The sequence below is a fragment of the Ictidomys tridecemlineatus genome, chromosome X (genome assembly GCF_052094955.1).
Source record: "Ictidomys tridecemlineatus isolate mIctTri1 chromosome X, mIctTri1.hap1, whole genome shotgun sequence".
NCBI lineage: Eukaryota > Metazoa > Chordata > Mammalia > Rodentia > Sciuridae > Ictidomys > Ictidomys tridecemlineatus.
In genome coordinates, this window is record NC_135493.1 from 100,036,152 (window position 1) to 100,058,678 (window position 22,527).

Below are 22,527 nucleotides of genomic sequence, written 5' to 3' on the forward strand. Positions count from 1 at the left end.
GCTTCTGGGAATATTTGTGAAAATGTCTTTGTATAGACAAATAAGTTTTACTACTAAGGCAAAAACTAGGAACAGAATGCCAGATCATAGAGTATGTATGAGTTCAATGTTTTATTAGATTGCTTTAAACTTCTTTTGAAAGTGTACCATTCTAAAGTATAGAGTTACTTTAGATTAGGTAGAGGGTAGTGAAGGGAGGGGAGGGGGTATGGGGTAGGAAGGATAGTAGAATGAATCAGACATTATTATCCTATGTACATATATAACTATATGACTGGTGTGATTCTACATCATTTACAACCAGAAGAATGAGAAATTATAGTCCATAATACATAATGTATCAAAGTGCATTCTATTGTCATCTATAACTAACTAAAACAAATTAAAAAAATTTTAAAAGAAAACAAAAAAAAGAAAGTGTACCATTTTAGATCCCCACTAGCAGTAGATAAGAGTTCCACTTGTTCCTTCTATTTGCCAACATTTGATACAGTTAATTCATAAAAAATGTTGAGCCATTCTTATTAAATATGCCAGGGTATCTCTTTGAGGTTTTAATTTGCACCATAGATCATCTTTTCATGTTCTTATTTGTAATGAATATATGTTTCAAAATACCAAAGTTTTTTTGTAAATATTTATTTTCTAGTTGTAGTTGAACACAATATCTTTAATTAATTAATTAATTTTTATGTAGTGCTGAAGATGGAACCCAGGGCCTCACCTGTGCTAGGCGAGTGCTCTACCACTGAGCCTGGGTTCAATCCTCAGTGCCACATTAAAAAAAATGTGAAGACCAAAAATTTTATCACACTTAAATTTTTCTCTAATGCTACTCATCTACATATTCCATTGATTTTCACTCTTTTGTTGTTATTGTCTTTTTCCTTTTGCATAGTTTAAATTTAGTTGGCTCTTCCTTTGTTTCTTAGGGGGAAAATGGAAATTGTTTTGGACCCTTTGCTTTATTTCTAAAGTAGGAATTTTGTGCTAAAATGCCCCCCCTCTAATAATTTCCTAGCCTGAATTCCACATATCATTTTACGTTTTGTGTTGATTGTCATATATTTCAAAATAATTTCCATTTTATCTTTATTTGGTGAATAGGTTACTTAAAAGTATATTATTTGAGGATTTTAGATGTCTTTTTCTGTAATTCACTTCTGATTGAACTCCAGTGGGGTCAAAGTGAGTACCTGGTATAATTTGAGACATTTTTAGATTTGATTCTATTTTCGTACATGTTCTATGCACACTTGAAAAAAATTATTTTGCTCATGGGGTAGAATGTTATACAAATGTCAAGTTCATTTGGTTATTGTATCCTACAAGAATTTTATGTCACTTTTGATATCCTCTCTGCTTGTAGAGACAGGAAATGTAGAGAGAAGGATATTTAAATCTCTGTCTACAGTTGTGGATTTTCTATTTCTCCATGCAATTCAAATTCTTTTTGTATTACTTAATTTGAATATCTGTTTTTAAGGTACATAAAATTTTAGAATTATGATGACTTCTTGCTGAATTGGTCCATATATCACTGGAAAATAGTCCATTTTATTTCTGGTAACATTCTTTGCTATGAAATTTATTTTGTATGCCATTAGTTTAGGTACTTCAGCTGTCTTATGATTAGTATTACTATGTTACATATTTTCCTATCCTTTTAACCTAATCTTGCTTTTAAGATAGGTTTTATTTTGGCAGAATAGAGTAAGGTCTTGCTTTGTCATAAAATTTGATGGGCTCTTCCTTTTTATTTTCTCAATTAGACCATTTATATTTAATATGATTATTGCTAGAATTGGGTTAACATATAACATCTTGCCTTCTTATTTACCTCATTTGTTATTTTCTCTATTTTATAATTTTTCTTCCTTATTCTTTTTTTTAATATTTATTTTTTAGTTGTAGTTGGACACAATACCTTTATTTCACTTGTTTATTTTTATGTGGTGCTGAGGATCGAACCCAGGGTCTTGCACATGCGAGGCGAGTGCTCTACTGCTAAGCCCCAGCCCCAGCCCTCTTCCTTATTTTTGATGTTGAGATTTTAGGATTTAATTGTATATCCTTTGTTTTTAATTATAATTATTTTGTGGTATTATTGTAGTCATTGCTTTATGGTTATAACATACATTATCTAAGTTATAACAAGTATATTCTAGTGATACTATATCACTCCATGTATAAGAAACCTAGAACATTATCCTTCCATTTCTTTCCTACAAATTTTTGTGCAATCATTGTAACACGCACATTTTACATACATATCTCAGTGTTTTTTGCTATGAAGAGTAAGTTATTTTAAGATATTTAATATTTATATTCTGTGGTCCCATATAGTGACCATTTCCAATGTTCGTCATTCCTTTGTATACACCAAGATTTCTACCTGTTTACATTTCCCTTTTTCCACAAATACTTTCTTAAATATTTCTTATTATGAATTTCTAATGGTTTCCAATTCTTAAACATATTTGAGATATGAAAAATCATTATTTCACCCTCAGTTTTGAAAAAAATTCTCACTATGTGCAGTATTACAGAATGACAGATATTTTTATTTCAATATTTTAAATATATTGTTCCACAGCCTTATTATTGTCATTGCTGCTACCAACAAAATCTGTGCTTCTTTTTATCTTAGTTTCTTTGATTTATATTATATAAGCTCTTTTACTTATAATATGTCTTGTATTGTCTAGCTGCTTTAATTTATTTGTACTTATTACTTTAAAGCAGTCTGATTAAAATGTTTTTGCATGAATTATTTTCAGTTTCTCACACTAGCTTTTGTGAAAACTTGGGGTTTATGCTTTTTACCAATTTTTAAAAATTGTGTGTTATTGTTTCAAATATGTGTCATTTCCTCTAATTCTTCCATTAGGGTGTCCAACATCACATTGTTATTTTAAGCTCTCCCAAATATTACTATTGTAATTTTTTGTCAGTCTTTTTAAATTTATTTCTTACATACATGACAATAGTGGAATGCATTACATTCATTATTATCCATTTACAGCACAATTTTTTGTAACTCTGTATATAAAATATGTTCATGCCAAATTATGCCATTATATGTGAGCTCTCTCTTTTTTGCATTACAATTCTTCATACACATTTATACCATAATTTATTGTATCTCTGTATATAAGGTATGTTGATATCAAATTCACATCTTCACACATGTATTTTGTATAATGATGACCATCTCCTTCCACCATCCTTGCTATTCCCCTTCTCCCTCACTTTCCCTCAAACACCTCTTCCCTATCTAGAGGTAATCTTCCTCCCATGCTCTCCCTCCCTACCCTACTTTGAGTCACCTCCACTGCCTTATATCAGAGAAAACATTCGGCATTTTTTTGGGGGGTGGTGGTGGCATGATCTTCTCTAATGCCATCCATTTGCCTGCAAATGCCATGATATTCTTCTTTTTTAGTGCTGAGTAAAATTCCATTGTGTATAAATTCAACAATTTTTATTCATTCATCCACTGAAGGACATTTAGGCTGGCTCCATAGTTTAGCTATTGTGAATTTTGCTGCTATAAACACTGATGTGACTGTGCCCCTGTAGTATGCTGTTTTTAGGTCCTTTGGGTTTAGTCCAAGAAGAGGAATAGTTGGGTCCAGATTTCCAAGCAATCTCCATACTGCTTTCTTTTTGTTGATTTTATATCCTGCAACTTTGCTGAATTCATTTCCTAGTTCTAGAAGTTTTCTGGTGGAGTTTTTTTTTTTGGGGGGGGGTCTTCTAGGTATAAAATCATATTGTCAGCAAATAGTGCTGGTTTAAGTTCTTCTTTTCCTATAGTTATTCCTTTAATTTCTTTCATCAGTCTAATTGCTCTGGATGATGTTTCAAGAATTATGTTGAGGGCTGCGGATGTGACTCAAGTGGTGGCGTGCTCGCCTGGCATGCACGGGGTACTGGGTTCTATCCTTTTTATTAACTTTGGCTTGAAGTCTACTTTATTTGATAAAGAGTATGGACACCTCTGCTTGCTTCCAAAGTCCATGTGAGTGATATGACTTTTCCCAACCTTACATCTTCAGTCTGTATATGTCTTTATTTTTATTTTTACATAAAAATAAAAATAAAGATGTGGTGTTCACTGAAAACTAAAAAATAAATAAATATTTTTAAAAATTCCCCCCCCCTCACTCTCTCTCTCTCTTAAAAAAAAGAATTATGTTGAATAAAAATGGTGAGAGAGGGAATCTCTGACTTATTCCAGATTTTAGAGGGAATGCCTTCAGTTTTTCTCCACTTAGAATGATGTTGGCTTTAGGCTTAGCATAGATAGCCTTTACAATGTTGAGATAAGTTCCTATTATCCCTAATTTTTCTAGTGTTTTGAATATAAAGGGGTGCTGTATTTTGTTGAATGCTTTTTCTGCATCTATTGAGATGATCATATGGTTCTTTAAGTCTATTGATGTGATGAGTTACATTTATTGATTTCTGTATGTTGAAACAACCTTGCATCCCTGGAATGAATCCCACTTGGTCATAGTACATGATCTTTTTGATATGTTTTTGTATTCAATTTGCCAGAATTTTATTGAGGATTTTTGCATGTGTGTTCATTAGAGATATTGGTCTGAAGTTTTCTTTCTTTAAAGTTTCTTTGTCTGGTTTTAGAATCAGGGTGACATTGGCCTCGTACAATGAATTTGGAAGTACTCCCTCTTTTTCTATTTCCTGAAATAAATTGAAGAGTATTGATATTATTTCTTCTTTAAAGGTCTTGTAAAACTTGGTTGTATATCTGTCCAGTCCTGGGCTTTTCTTGGTTGGTATTCTTTTGATGGCTTCTTCTATTTCCTCACTAGATATTGGTCTGTTTAAGTTGTGTATATCTTCCTGACTCAATCTGGGCAGGTCATATGACTTTAGGAATTTATTGATGCCTTTACTGTCTTCTATTTTATTAGAGTATAGGTTTCAAAATAATTTCTAATTATCTTCTGTATTTCTGTAGTGTCTCTTGTGATATTGCCTTTTTCATCACATATGCTAATAATTTGGGTTCTCTCTCCTTCTCTTTGTTAGCATGGCTAAAGGTCTGTCAATCTTATTTATTTTTTCAAAGAATCAACTTTTAGTTTTGTCTATTTTTCAATTGTTTCTTTTGTTTTTATTTCATTGATTTCAGCTCTGAATAATTATTTCTTGCCTTCTACTGCTTTTGCTGCTAATTTGTTCTTATTTTTCTAGGACTTTGAGATGTAGTGTGTGGTCATGTATTTGTTAGCTTTTTCTTCTTTTAAGGAATGAACTCCATGCAATGAATTTTCCTCTTATTACTGCTTTCATAGTGTCCCAGAGATTTCGATATGATGTGTCTATGTTCTCATTTACCTCTAAGAATTTTTAAATCTCCTCCTTGATGTCTTCTGTAACTCACTGTTCATTCAGTAGTAAATTGTTCAGTCTCCAAGTGATGTAGGGATTTTTCTTTCTTATTTTAACATTGATTTACAATTTCACTATATTATGATCACATAAAATGTGTGGTAGTATCTCTATTCCTTTGTATTTGCTAAGAGTTTCCCTGTAACATATATATGGTCTGTTTTTGAGACGGATCCGTGCGCTGCTGAGAAGAAAGTGTATCTGCTTGATGTTGGTTGAAATATTCTATATATGTCAATTAAATCTAAGTTATTAGTTATGTTATTGCATTCTATAGTTTCTTTATTCAACTTTGGTTTGAAAGATCTGTCCAGTGGTGAGAGAGGTGTGTTAAAATCACCCTTGATTATTGTTTTGTGGCCTATTTGACTCTTGAACTTGAGAAGAGTTTGTTTGATGAACATAGCTGCACCATTGTTTGGGGAATATATATTAATGATTTTTATGTCTTGTTGGTGTATGGTTCCCTTGATCAGTATAATGTCTATCTTTATCCCTTTTGATTAACTTTGGCTTGAAGCCTACTTTATTTGATATGAGTATGGACACCCTGCATGCTTCTGAGGTCCATGTGAGTGGTATGATTTTTCCCAACCTTTCACTTTCAGTCTGTGTATGTCTTTTCCCATCAAATAAGTCTCCTGTAGGCAGCATATTGTTGGATCTTTTTTTAAATCCAGTCTACTATCCTATGTCTTTTGATTGGTGAGTTTAAGCCATTAACATTTAGGGTTACTATTGAGATATAGTTTGTATTTCCATCCATATTTGTTTTTTGTTATTGTTGTTATTTAACTTGACTTGGCTTTTCCTATTTGATTAGTTTTTCTTTTAGTGTACTACCTCCCACCGTTGGTTTTCATTGTTATTTTTTATTCCTCTTCATGAAATGTTTTGCCAAGGATGTTTTGAAGTGCTGGTTTTCTAGCTGCAAATTCTTTTAACTTTTCTTTATTGTGGAAGTTTTTTATTTAATATTCAAACCTGAAGCTTAATTTTGCTAGATACAATATTCTTGGTTGTAACCCATTACCTTTCAGTGTTATTCCAGCATCTTCTAGCTTTTAGGGTCTATGTTGAAAGATCAGCAATTAACTTAATTGGTTTACCCCTATATGTAATCTGGTTCTTTTCTCTTGTGGCTTTTAAAATTCTCTCCTTGTTCTGTATGTTGGACATTTTCTTTGTAATGTGTATTGGTGTGGATCTATTGTGATTTTGCACACTCAGTGTCCTGTATCCTGTCACATTCTCTGAGAAGCTTCAATTTGTCAATGGGAGCCCTAGTGGGAAAACCATCGACCGCTCTCTGGGATTCACACACAGAGCATCCAGGAATAGGTTCTCCTCTACTCTGCCAGCTTGGATCTTCTTGTCATTCTTTTTTAAAAATTTGTTCTTTTGTACAGTGCATTTTGACATATAGAATAAGAATAATATGTTCCAATTATAATCCCATTATTGTAGTTGTATACGATGTGAAGTTTCACTGGTTATGTTTTCATATATAAGAACGGAAGGATATATTCATTTCATTCTATTGTCTTTTATCTATTCCCATTCCCCCTCCTTTCCCTTCATTCTCTTCGTCTAACCCAATAAACTTCTGTTCTTCCCTACCCTCCGCCTTATTCTATGTTAGTATACACATATCAGAGAAAACATTGGACCTTTGCTATTTTGGGACTGGCTCATTTCACTTAGCATGATAGTCTCCAGTTACACCCATTTACTGGCAAATGCCATAATTTCATTCTTCTTTATGACTGAGTGATATTATATTGAGTATTTGTACCACATTTTCTTTATCTATTCATCTGTTGAAGGGCACCTAGGTTGGTTATCTAGCTTAGCTATTGTGAATTAGCTGCCATAAACATATGTGATATAAACACAGCCATAGATGTGCCTGTGTCACTGTAGTATGCTGATTTTAAATCCCTTGGGTATAAGCCAATGAATGGGATAACTGGGTCAAATGGTGGTTCTATTCCAAGTTTTCTAAGAAAACTCCATTCTGCTTTCTGGAGTGGTTGGAACAACTTGGAATCTCACCATCAATGTATATGTGAACCTTTTCCCCACATCCTCACCAACATTTACTGTTATTTGTATACATTTTTTTCGTTGTTCTGAGGATTGAACCCAGAGCCTTGTGCATGCAAGGCAAACACTCTACCAACTGAGCTATATCCCCAGCCCGACTGTTATATGTATTCTTGATAATTGCCATGCTGACAGGAGTGAGATGGGATATCAGTGTAGTTTTGATTTGCATTTCTCTAATTGCTATAGATGGTGTATATTTTTTCATATATTTGTTGACTATTTGTATTTCTTCTTCTATGAAATGCCTGTTCAGTCCTTTGCCATTATTGATTGGTTTATTTGTTTTTTTGTTTGTTTGTTTTTGGATTTTTTGTTAATTTTTTTGAGTTCTTTGTATGTCCTGGAACTTAATGCTCTATCTGAAGTACTAGTGGTAAAGATTTTCTCCCATTCTTTGGCTCTCTCTTCACATTCTTTATTGTTTCCTTTGTTGCGAGGAAGCTTTTTAGTTTGATGCCATGCCATTTATTATTTCTTGATTTTACTTCTTGCCTTTTAGGAGTCTCAGTCTTCCCCCCGACCCTGTTTCATGTTTGTTTTTTTCTTTTGGTACTGTGGATTGTACCCAGGTTTCATGAACACAAAGTACATGCTCTCCTTCATTTTTTATATTTTCTGTTGGCATATGTTCAAGTTTATTAGTTTTTCTTCTCACTGTCTTTAATTTCAGTATATCTTCTACTTTGGTCATTGAAATTTCATCAATAAAATTATCTTTAGGATGTATTTTATGTGTCTCTACTTAATACTACCTTTGTTTATTGTAGCTTCTTGAGCATATTGGCTACTAATTTTATCTCCCTTGTCATTTCTGGTTCATCTTTGATGGATCAGTTTTGTATGAGTTTTGGTCATTATTTTTGGTCATTATTTTATTGTGTTATATTTCCTGCTTCTTTTAATATTTAATATTTTTTGTTTGTTTCTAGACTTAGAGTTTTATCTATGAATTTGTGAGTATACATTCAGCCCATATTGCTAGATATTGCTGTGTTCATATTCCTATGGGCTGAATGTGTACTCCCAAATTTATAGGTTCAAAACTTATTCCCCTATGTGATAATACATGGAAATGGGAGCATTTGGAATATAATCAAGTAATTAGGGTAGAAATCTCATGATGGGATTTTCATAATAAGAGATTAAAAAACAAAACAAAACAACAACAAAAACTCACATGCTTCCTTGGGAAGAAACCAAACTAGTGCCCTAACCAGAAACTGATCATGCTGGCAACCTGACCTCAGATCTTTCAAGCTCCAAAACTGAGAAATAGATGTTTATTGTTTAAGCCACCAAAATCATGACATTTTTGTTATAGTAGCGTGCCATGGTTTGAGGCAAAACTCATGTTCAAATTTAATTGCCATTGTAACAGTACTGAGAGGCAGGCCTTTAAGACATGATTAGGTTATAAGAGCTCTGTGTTCATAAAGAGATTAAAGGCCTTGTCTCAGGAGTGAGTGAGTAGTCTAATACTCGGGGAATTAGATTGGTTATAAAAGTGAGTATGTCTCTGTATCTTACATGCTACTCACCATGTGATCCCTTCATCATTTAGTCATCAAAAAGGCTCTCACTAGATGTACCTCTTTAGAACTGAACCTCCTAGCCTTCAGAAATGAGAGAAATAAACCTCTTTATTCTCAGCCTGTGGTTTTCTGTTGTAGCAACACAAAATGATCTAAGACACAGAAGAAACTGAGAAAGACATCAAAAAAATATTTTTCTATTTTTTTCCAAAATTTACTTAAATTACTTCTAAAAGTTTTCTAATTCCTATTTGTATTAATATCTATCTTTGTTTTGTAAGACCAGAGTAGCCTTTTTTCAAGGCTAATTTTGTCTCACAGGTGATGCAAAATCCTACCATGTTCTCTGCTTGAGGCCCCCTGATTTATGAGATTTTGTACTCTGCCTGGCAGGAGTATAAACTATTTCTGGTTTTGTATGAGTTTTGGTCATTATTTTTCTATGAAGTTATTTATGGGGTTCTTCATTCCCCATGCCTTCATTATTTTTCTTTTGATCATTATGCAAATGTACATACAAAGAAGGCTCTGCTAATTTCTGGAGTTGTTTTTCTGTACAGACTCTATCCTTTCTAGTACTCTCCCCTGCCAGTTCTAGCCATTTCGCTCTCTCCAAAATCACAGTTCTGTTTTCTCGGATTGCCAGGATTGCCAGATTCCTATAGGAGTTCCTAATTTTGTACCACAGCCTGTAAATTCTTAAAGGGTAATCATAGGCCTCATTTTGTTTTCCTAACCTCAAATATCACTCACCTGTTGCTTGACAGCTAATGTTCTTAAATTTTTCATTTTATGTTTTTTAAATTTTCCAATTGTTTCAGATAGAAGGACCAATCCAGTGTTTTGTACTCCATCTTGAAAAAGTGTGTAAGTCTTTGATTTTTGAAAATTAATATCTTGGTTCTGGAATAGAATCCTTATTTTATACTGCCCTAATAGCACCTATCAAGTCATTTTATTATACATGTGTTGTAATTTATCTCTCTTGGACAAGCCTGTGGTAGAAGTAAGAGAGAAGTTTTTGTGTATTACCAACATATATCAAGTTGAACCAAGAAGGACAAGATAAATAAGTAAATGTATTAATTGATCCAGATATTTATAAGATAACAAGAACAAAGAAAAAATTACTATAAGCTAATCTTTTTGAGGTATGGTACAATAAGTTTTTAGAGTGACATTCTGTTGCTGAGAATGATAACTTGTTGAGCTGTAATGGATTTTTTTCAATGAGAAAGACTGACTTCACAACTACTCATGTGTTAATGGTACAGATGAGAATTGCAAAAGTGAAAGAGTTATTGTGTACCTACAGTAAACCAGAAAAGAGCAAGATAAAAGAAAGCTAAAAATGAGGAAATAGGAGTGAGAAGATTATCTCAAGAATCTCACATCATTTATAAACCTGACTAGATAGATGAATGGTATGTAATTAACTGGGTGGGAATGGTCAATTTCTAGGGTCTGATTTTTGTTTTCTGTGAAAATTAACTACCTTCCATCAAAATGCCACTGAATTATACAATACCCATGAGACATTTGTTAGTATAACAGAATGAGAAAAGAAGAGTTGTATCTACCATGAAGTACAGTACACTGGCCAGAGAGGATGGATCTTGTAGCAGCTAGGGCTGATACTTAGAAACATTTGGAAAAATAACTGACATGGGTGATGCATAAGCTTTCTTAAAACATCTCTATATGGTTGAGTCCACGTGTATATACTGTCTATTCAAAAATAATAATGTTGGTGCACTAAGCAACTCAGTGAGACTCTGTCTCTAAATAAAATAGAAAATAGGGCTGAGGATGGGGCTCAGTGGTCAAGTGCCCCTGAGTTCAATCCCTGGTACAAAAAAAAAAAATAAAAAACAAAAATAATAATGGTGATGGTACTAATTTTCATTTTAATTATCATAATACAAATAACATTAAGATAATGAGTTAACAGTAATTTACTATGCCAATCCAGCTTAAGTGTTTAAAACATGCACCTTCAAAATATTTCCTTTAGAATATTATACATTTTTTTTCAATGGTGTGAAAATGATTCAATATTTCTGGAATTTTTTACTGAGATTATTTTTTGAATTATATTGATGCACATAAAAATAGAAGCACTTTACTATAAAGTATACCAACTATATATTACCTGATTAAATTAATATTCCATCATCTTTGATTGAGTTTTGTCTGTTTCAGTTCAAATCTACCCTCAATGGGTAGATGTTTGGTTGGAGCCCTTAGTACTCAGAAAGAAAATATTATTTTAAAAAATGTTTTAAAGTACAACTTTTGAGATTTTTAAGTATTTGCTTATGCAACTCCCCATCTCTTTCATAGAATTTAGAAGTTGCCATGTTGTATTTAATAATTCAAGGGCCTATCAAAAGGCAGCACTAAAAAATAATGAAACTCAAAATGAAGTTGTAAGTTTTGACCTTAAAAATTCACAGGGATTTTTAATCTATTCTTAAGCAATTTGGTGTATATTTTGACACATATAACAATGGTTTAAATCATGCACATTTTAAACTATAACCCTGTTTGTGTGTGTGTGTGTGTGTGTGTGTGTGTGTGTGTGTGTGTGTGTGTATTTGGTACTAGAGAATGAACCCCGGGGACCTTAACTACTAAACCACATCCCACATCCTCAGACATTTTAAAAATACTTTATTTAGAGACAGTGTCTTTCTGAGTTGCTTAGGGCCACTCTAAATTGCTGAGACTGGCTTTGAACTTGTGATGTTCCTGCCTCATCCTCCCAAACTGCTAGGATTACAGATATGCATAGCTTCTTCCTATATTTTTGAGTTAATGCAACCCATATACTAGCAGTAGGATCAATTTCTTTTGCATACCATGTAGACAAAAATGTTTGATTGACCTTTTACATATCAAGTTTATAATTTCTCAAATATAAAATTATAAAATATTTTCTAAACCCTTCCCCCCTTTGAGGATAAATAACATGGGAAGAAAAACCACATTTATCTTATGAATTCACATACTTAATTTGTTTGTGTCTTGGTCCCATTTTTTTCTGTTCTAACAAAGTATCTGAGACTGAATAACTAATAAAGAACAAAGACTTACTTTTCATAGTTATGGAGACTGGAAAGTTCTAGTCTATGGCACTGGCAACTGATAAGGGCCTTCTTGTTACATCATAACATGGTAGAGGAGATAAAAAAATTAGGCCAAACTGGTCCTTGCATCATAGCCAACCTTCTCCTTCAAAAAAAGGCTTTAATACATTCATGAGGGCACTGCTTCATCTAAATGCCTCCTAAATATTTCACCTCTTAAAACTGTTCCATGGCAAATTAATTACAACTTGAGTTTTGGAGGGAGCACTCAAACTATAGTGCTATGTATTCCTTGCTGAGTGTAATCAACATTTTAAGTTTCATATTTCTAAAATAATAAATTTGAAAAGTGGAGTTGAGTCTATTAAGTGTTTTAAGATTGTTGTGATTTTTCGAAGGATCACACAATTTTACATTTGAACAGAGTGGTCTTTTAAAAATAAGTCTTTAAAATTAATTTCTACTTTGAAGAATATACAATATTCTGGAGTTATGAACTTAATAACTAAATTTATGATCCATTCAGTAAGCTCAAGAAAATATTCCAAAGGGACTGTCCTACCTTCAGGGTAGATCAGGGTTGTGCTATAAGCTTATGATTGTCACAGATTTGGTAGTAAGTATTTCCTGAGGAGATTTGCTTTCTAAAATATGAGTTTTAAAAAGTATAATAAGATATAAATTCTACCTTAAAGTTGATGATTCTTAACTAATCCAATGAGTTTTTTCCTTATCCATGTTGCCATTAAAATGTAAGAAAATTCCATATCACTTTTAATCAATGTTTCAATGTATACAATCATTGACATAATTATAAAAATAACATAAATTATAAAAATAAATACAAAATGCTACAGAATAGGGAAATATAAGATATAGGTTAATATAAAGCAACTAGGGATGTCATCATTTTCATAATATTTTTCTCTCTGTGCTCAGTGTTTCTTAGGTTTACAGACACTGGATTATGCTTTTCTTTCTCAATTTAATAAGTCCCTGAAACTTATGTTCAAAGAGAATTTTGACAACTGTCATATTTTAGGGTTTGACATCACTTGTATCACATAATTGGATTGTATTTTATCCACCTTTTCAGGTAAATAATTTCTACTATTTATCCATGTACTGATTTAACTACCTGCCACAGGTATCCCAGAGCACATTTTTTTCTCATTAGGAAAGATATATAGTGAAAGAAGCAGAAGTGGTACCCTGGCAACTACTCTGAATTATGATCTACACATTACTCAAAAAGAATAAAAATCTCCCTTATTTGCTAGTGAACTCACCAATAGCACAACTGTTAGCTCTTCATTTATTTAAATAAACAATTCTGAAGTCAGAAAAAACAAAAAAAATCACATCAGAATTTTCCTGTAGGAAACATAGTTATAAAATTTTAAATAATTTCAACAAATACTGTTAGTTTTAGAATTAACAAAAACTATTTTAATTTTATACTGCCTGACTTAAGTTGAGATTGTCAGGGATATAAAAGTGTTGTTATTCAAATTAATACATTAGTACTTTTCTGCCAAAATATAGTACACATTTTCAAGCCAGTTAAAAATCTAGGTGCATTTTTCTAAATTGGTGAGTGGTTTATGAAAGAAATTCTGTTTGCAGGCCTTGAAAACTAGAGCATATAATAAGAGGGAAGAAATATGAGAAGAAATGCAAATAAGGAATTCCTTTTTGTTCTTCCTTTCTTCCTCACTTTCTTCTTTGTGTAGGTATGTGTGAGACAGAAGGACTATGGAGGAGACAAGATTGATAGTAAAGAATTATGGCTATTCTGAAGAATTCTGGCACTTCAGATGATTGATCTTAAAGGCAACCTAGAGTGTGTTGTTTAAAATAAGATTATAAATATCATTTTTTCTTGGCATTCTTTATTCTAGAAAAGACATTTACAGAAACCCAGTGATGATAGAATATTGTATGTCATTTCCAAACTTGTGAATACAGCTATATTTACTAATATGTTTATGTGAGGAAAATAATTGTTATGTTTGTGTTTCCTGTCTCAGTGAAGACTTACAGACTTGTTTCATATAATACCCAATAGACATAAGAAAAATAGAAACAAATCCTGTAATGTATTGTATTTATCTATCACTGCATAATAAACAACCTCAAAACTAGCTGCTTACAATAATTTATTATCTCTAATGTGTGTCAACTAGATAGAGCTAGGTGGTTCTAACTGGGGTAATATATATGGTCGCACTCAATAGTGGTTGAATGGAACTTCTTGAATGGTGGTAAGAGGAGCTTAGGGAAAACTGTAGCCTGGAAAAACATCTATTAATCTGGTAACAATGAAAAAACTCAATCACTGGAAGTTTGTAGAGATTCCTCAAATGATTGAAAACAAATTGAGAAGAATTTATTAGACAAAATCCATAAAAACTGGATAAAACCTGTACCAGGCTATGAAATTTGAACTGATGACTGCAGCTATATTATTGCAGCTCTGCCTTTCTGAATTGCTCTTCCAGCAAACCTGAAGGTAAAGTGACAGTTACAGTCTCCCCCTAGCACTCTTGGGTGGTAGTTGTTCAGAGTGGTTTCAGTAACTAGTGAAGCAGAAAGATACATCTTCCATAGGCAGACAGGATAAGGGCCTTGGAGAAAGACTGGAGAGGAGGAGGACATCATGCGAACCTGAGAGGAGACAGCAGGTCTCAAAGGAATCCTGTGACTCACTACTCCCTGCTGGCATTAACATAAGCATTTCTGTTCCCCACAGCTTCAACCGCAGAAGCCCTTCTTCAGGTAACCTTGCTCTTATACCTAGTAGCATTGACCAACCACAACCTACATCCTAAATGCTTCCTCTTTCTAATATACATGTCAAAAAATCCTGTCCTCTTAATTATGTAAATAAGGAATTGAAATTATGTACTTCTGATTAGCTTATTAAATTTGGAGCTTAAACAGCTTGATTGATCCATGCTGGCATCCCTTGCCCTACCAATCACCTGTATTGGGTCATCATATATGCCTTTAAAACCCCTAAAAAACAGATACCTGTTGGTATCCCTCTCTTGGGGACCCTCCCCTTTGGTAGCTCTGTCTTGTTACTTAGTTCTCATCCTTGTGTTCATGAATTTCATTCCTGGAATTTTCAAGACAAAGAACTTGACTGCCTAGATTCCTGTTACCCCTGAGTCTATTAGAGATCCAGTTTTTGCTTCTTTTTGCTTTGAGAAAATATTTTGCCTGATTACCATATCTGTGAGGCTCATGGTTCTCTGCCTGCAACTTTTGCTATAAAGAATGGACCTGGGCCAAGAAGTCCATGGAATGAGAACCATTATTCACAAAGTCCTGTGTTTCATAAGCACTACTTCAAAGGGATTGGAAGGCAAATGGCAGTTTCCATATTCTCCAGCTTGGGTATGATAAAAGAAATATTCTAAGTAGATTCAGCAGGTGGCCAATACTGTCCAACTGCCATCTTCATGGCTCTCAGCTACCAGAGTTTCAAACTAGATAGTAGCAGCCACCAGACAGCAACATTGGTCTACCTCCTGGATCCCCAACAGCTCTTATTTTATAGTGGGAATCCTACTGAAAAGCAAGTTTCTCTCCACTTGGCTTCTGCTCCATAGCACAAGAATCTAACCAGAATATAAGTACAAGTGTCAAAGATCTGACCCAAAGCTAAAAATCAACTGGACGGATGTATGCCTGAGAACATTATTGAAAACAACAGTCTTTACATTGCAGTTTAGGAAGCTAGTACCATACTGAGATAACATTAGAGTAAACCCATCTGAAGCATACTAGGGAGATAAAGGAAAGGAGGAATCAAAGTTCAGCTAAAACTAGACTAATCCCTTAAAGTCAGGAAGACTGTGTGCATGCAAGGTTTCGACCTCAGAGAACTATGTCAAGATTGGACATTATGGGAGAAAAATAATTAATTGATCTATTCTAGCAAAGTCAATGAAGAAATAAACACCAGCAAGAAGAAGTCTTCTAGGGATTAATAATATACAGCATTATAATAGTATTTTTTATGTAATGTGGACTTTGAATTAAAAAATGAAGTGCACAGAAATATGAAACTATGACCTGTAATCAGAGTAAGATTTAGACAGTGGAAAGTGCTGGTTAAAATTAAAATGACATGTAAATCCAGTCATATCAATAAAAAAACTAAAGATGATTGCATTAAAAAATGCAAAGGTAGATTGTCAAAATATATTTAAAAATAAAATCCATATACATGCTATTTATGAAAGACATATTTCAGATTCTATTTATAAGTAGATTAACAAGAAAATTATGGGGAATGTATACCATACCATACAAACAGCAATCTTACGAGAGCTGGAGTGACTGTACTAACAGATAAAATAGATTTGGAACAGAAAAAAAAAGTTCCCAGAAAGAAAAAGGACATTGTAATATTAAAAAATATTTGGCTACGAGTTTAAAATAACAATTATAAGCAAATATGCATTTAATAATAGACTTACAAAAATGGAAAAATGAAAGAAGAAATAAAACAATTCATCAATAGTAGCTAGATATTCAATATTCCACTAGTGGAGATAACAACTAGAGGGAATATCAATAAGGATAAAAAAATTTTAAATAATCTTTAACTATCAAAATACTAAAACCTTCCAACAGCAGAATACATACTACTGAAAATACCTGGAATATTTTCCAGAAGAGACAATATGGTAAAACATAATAAGAACTGCAACAAGTTTAATAGGAATGAAATTCTACATCATATGTTCTATGATCACAGTAGTCTGAGATTAGAAAATAATAAGAGAGGAAATTTGGGAAATTCACTAAAGTATAAAAATTAGCCCAAGGCTAAATAACCAATGAGTCCAGCAAAAATTTCTTAGGGAAATTAGAATAAAAATCTTTGAAGAGAACAAAAATTAAAAGATAATGAAACAAAATTTATGATATTCAGGTAAAGAACGTTTTATAGAAAATTTATATCTGTAAATGCATATAATAAATAAAGATCTCTAATCAGTAATTTAATCTTTCAAATTAAGAAATAATAGTGGATTAAATCCAAAGCAAGAAAAAAGGACATAACTGAAATTAGAGTAGACATAAATTAAGTGTAGAATAGAAACAAAAAGAGTTGACTGACAAAAAGAGAGCAAATAGATTGTTAAAATCAGGAAATGAGGAGGCATCAGTATCAATCTTTTTTGAAATTCTTTATTCTTTGTAGATATACATGAAAGTACAATGTGTTTTGACATACATACAAGAATATAACTTCCTATTCTAGTGGTTGTACATGGTGTGGAGTTACACTGATCATGTATTCATATATAAACATGGGAAAGCAATGTCTGTTATAAAAGTCCAAATTTTTATTAGGGAATGTTATAAACAAGCACATCGATGAACAAATTCCAAATACCACTAATGAATAAAACTGAATCAAGAAAGAAAATCTGAATTCACCTATAAAAAGTGAAAAGTTTAAATTGATAACAAAATAACATGCACATAAAAAGAAAACTTCTTTTCTTCAATAGTTTTACCTGCAAAATCTACAAGTTTTTTAGAAAATAATTTAGAAAATATTTTAGAAAATCTCAAAAATAGAAGAGGTGGGATATTTTCATCCCACTCTATACTGCTACATGAAGCACACAAAATTGTTAGTAGAAAAAAAAAACACTTTATGTCATATGCTTTGTGAATATAGATGCAAAAATCTTAAATAATAAAATACTAAAAAATGTGCAAAAGATCAAATATCACTTATTCTTCTATTTTACATTGAAGTAGATGTTCTACTCAAAGTTATTTGGTGAGGAAAAAATGCCATTAAATTTTGAAAAGTAAAATGTATATAGAAAATTTTCATAATGTATTGATTAAAAATAATAAATAGAAGGATATCCAGTAAAAAGGGAGAAGAAAGAGGGAGGAGGAGAGAGAAAGTGTTAGTGTGGAACTACTGGGGATTGAAATGAAACAAATTATATCTCTTGTGTATGTGAATATGTCAAAATGAACCCCATCATTATGTAAAACTGTAATGCACTAATAAAAACATTAGAAAATCCTCAGGAATCCACTACAAACATGTCAGAACTAATAAATAATTTCACCAAAGAATCCAATTATGAGATTAATGTACAAAAATATTTTTATAAACACAAGTATTGAAGAAATTGAAAATAAAAAACAGTTTTGTTTAAATTATTCTATTAAATTATTCTAATTGTTTTAGATTATAAAAATATTCAGGAATAAATTTAACGACCAGAGTGTAAAAGTTGTATATTAAATGCTACACATCATTGCTGACAAATTAAATTAGACCAAAATAAATGGGAAGACACCCTTCATTCATGGATTGAAAGATTTAATATCACTAGGATGAAAATACTCCCCAGAGTCATATACACATTCAATACAATCTCTATTAAAATAGTAACCTCATGTGTTGGCAGAAATTGACGAGTGCATTTTAAAATTAACATGGAATTGTGCGGGCTCCAGAGTAATCAAAATAATATTTTTAAAAGAAAAACAAATTTGGAGGATTCACACTTCCCAAATTAAAAACCTACTAAAAAGCTATAGTAGTCAAAGGATTGTGGCATTAGCATAAATATGGATATACATGTCACTGTAATTTAATCAAGGGTCCAGAATTAGGCCCTCACATTTTGGTCAATAAATCTTGACATAGGAGAGGGGCAAGATGGCAGATTAGCATGAGGCAGCATTCTCTTAGAGGGGCTACCCAGAACTCACACAGCAGGAATACCATGTCTCCCCTAGGCTTCGAGTGAAAAATCCTGAGACTGAAGGGGCAATCTTCCCTAGCCAAACCATTGGATTAAAAAAAAAATCAATCAAACAAACAAACAAACAAAAAAAAGCTTCTCCACCAGAGTTTATCAAACATTGCCAAGAGTCGATCCAGGAGCCATCTTGGTACTGCAGCATGGTGGAGCCTATGGAAACTGGAAACCTAGATCCATGAATTTGCAGCTAGGTCTGTGTGAGCCTGTGTGAGCCTATCAAATCTATGGAAAGTCAGAAGGGAGCATTTTGCCCAGGGGAACACAGGTTAGAGAGGCTGGAGAGAATCAGGCTCTTCCCAGCTCTGTGAGTCCTGAGGTTGGTGGGGACTGACAGGGCTAGTCAAAAGGTTGTAAGAGGGGGTGAGGGCATTTTGCTCTTGGCTCACCCAATCAGCAGGTCTGGTATTTATGAGGTTCTCAGAACCCACCCAGGCTGGCACTTACTGGTTCCCAACTCCCTCCCCAGCCTGGCATTCCCTGACCCTGGGACCTACCAGGTTCAGCATCAGTCCGGCACTCAACAGGACCCTCCAGCTTCCCAATCCCCAATCTCCCAACCCTCCCTGGCCCCTTACCTGTCCTATTGCTCACAGCTTTGTGGCAGGCAAAATGATTTTGATGCCCATCCTAGATCCACTGGCTGACACTGCCAGACCTGCCTGGTCCAGCATGCAACTTCAGGGCCATCTTTGGGTCCAGTCCTGGAGCCCCACACACAGAACAGCTGAGAGCCTGATGCCACTTAGCCACCAGGCCCACCTGGTTCAGGACCCTAGGATCTAGCACCCATTCCTGATCCACCTGCCCTCTAGACATGGCCACCTACTTTGCTGTCCACATGCAACCCAGATTCCCCAGCATACTACTTTGCCACCAGGTGTGCAGCCCAGCTCACCCACACTAATCTTCTAAGAAGGGGAATTAGGAAGTCTTAAACTCAACCTTCAATGTTGTGAGCAACATAATAAAAAGGAAGGAGGGACAACCCATAGCCTATACTCGCAAGGTTAGATCAAACCTCAAGAAGAAACAAAAGGAAAACCAGGTGGGCGCAGTCAGTGAACACATATACTCACAGTGGATACAACTCCTTAATTTCTTAACATTTCACCAAGATATTTCTTTATTATTGTTGTTGTGGCTTGTTTGTTATGGCAATAGATTGTTTTGCTTTTTGATTTTGGGTTTCCATATTGGATTCTTCCTTTATTTGGATGTGTACTGACTGATTCAAGGAGTCCTACACATATTCAAATTTTTGCTCTCTCCTTATTTCTAGCCTTGTTTTTATTTTTTCTTTTAAAAATTTTGTGTTTCATTTTTGTTTGTTCTTTTCTGTTGTTGTTGTTGTTTGTTTTGTTTTTTGAAGGTATTATTTTCCCATATTCTGTATTTTGAGTGTTAGGTTTATGATTCCTTAATTTGATTTTGTTTTGTATCATCTTTCTCAGTACTCTATCACCCTTCTCTCCCACTCCCATTTCTCTATTCCTGACACTCAAATTCAATTTTTTCTCTTTCCTCCTCTGTATTCTATTTTTCATCCAGTTTTGAACTAACAGCATATCCTAAGTTACCACTTCCATCTGCATTATCCACCATTTGAAATTGCAAACACATTTTTACCCTTCTATCTATTATTCTTTACACATACTCAACTCGTTATTAACAATTTTTCTTAATAATTGAGGAATATAATGTCTACCCTTACCACCAATGTCACATCAATAATTAATATATTGGAAAACATAGACAACACCTATCGTCTGATTTTAAGCCAGACCTAATACATGAATATGTATTGTTTTAACTGAGGAAAATTGATGATCCCATTATCCCTACATATTGTACCTATTACCACTAGATACAAAAATAGGAACTAAGGATCTAGTCTACTGCTATATATTGTTTACATAATTTGTTACTATCATTGGGCTTCCCCACAATCTGTGAGGTAACATAGACGGACACTATAAACCCGTAAGGTAGAGACTCTATGTCATAGATCTATCCAGATAGATCAGTAGACACACAAACAATATGAAAAAGCAAGGGAAAAATTCATCCCAAATAACCCAGACTACCTTAATAGTAGGTAGTTACAGTAGGTAGACACTACAGTGGAGGAAATGTCAGAGATAGAATTGAGAAAGTTCATGATTAAACTGATCTATGAGGAAAATCATTACATATGAAATGAAATCAGAGAGAAAATACAAGTGAAAGATCACTTCAATAAGAAGACAGAGACCTGAAGCACAATCAGTCAGAAATTCTCAAAATGAAAGACTCAGTCAACCAAATTAATAATTCATCATATTGGTGAAAGCATCACAAATAGACTGGACCTCTTGGAAGACAAAGTTTCAGTCAATGAAAACAAAATATATAATCTAGAAAATAAAGTTGACTATGGGGAAAGGGAAACTTCCCATGAACAGAACTTCCAAGAAATGTGGGATAACATGAAAAGACTAAACTTAAGATATATCAGGATAGATGAAGACTCAGAGATATAAACCAAACGAATGCACAGTCTTTTCAATGAAATAATATCAGAAAATTTCCTAGACATTAAGAAAGAAATGGAAAACCAACAGAGAAACCTTTTAGGACTCCAAATATACAAAATTACAACAGACCCACACCAAGGCACATTATTATGAAAAATGCCTCACATATAGAATAAAGATAGAACTTTACAGGCTGCCAGAGAATAGCAACAGGTAAAATTTTGTGGGAGACCAATATGAATATCAGATGATTTCTCAACCCAGACCCTCAAACCTAGGATATCTTATAATAATGTGTATCAAGCTCTGAAAGAAAATGGATGCCAGCCAAGAATACTATAACCAGAAAAATTAAGCTTCAGAATTGATGATGAAATAAAAACCTTCCATGATAAACAAAAGAATTCACAACTAGACCCCAGCACCACAAAAAAAAAAAAAGAATTCACAACTAGAAAGCTGGTACTATAAAATATACTCAATAAAATTTTCATGAAGAAGAAATGAAAACTAAAAGTGAAAATCAGCAAAGGAGGAGCTACACTAAGAATAATCAACCAAAGGCAAAACCAATTCAAATTAAAAATGAGATAAAGGAAAATGACAGGGAATAAAAATTATATATCAATAATAACATTGAACATAATGGCCTAAACTCATCAATCAAAAGTCATAGACTAGCAGATTGGACTTAAAAAAGACCAACAATATGCCCTCTCAAAGGGACTCACCTCATAAACAAAGACATCCATAGACTCAAAGTAAAAGGGTGGGGAAAAAAAAACGTATCATTCACATGGATCTCGTAAATAAGCAAGGGTTTCTATTCTCATATCAGATAAAGTGGATTTCAAGTCAAAGTTAATCATAAGGGATCAAGAAGATCATTTTATACTGCTTAAAAGAATTATACATTAACAAGACATAATGATTGTAACTATTTATGCCCCAAACAATGGAATATCTACATACATCAAACAAACCTTTCTCAGTTTCAAGAATCAAATATACCACAACCTTATAATACTGGGTGATATTA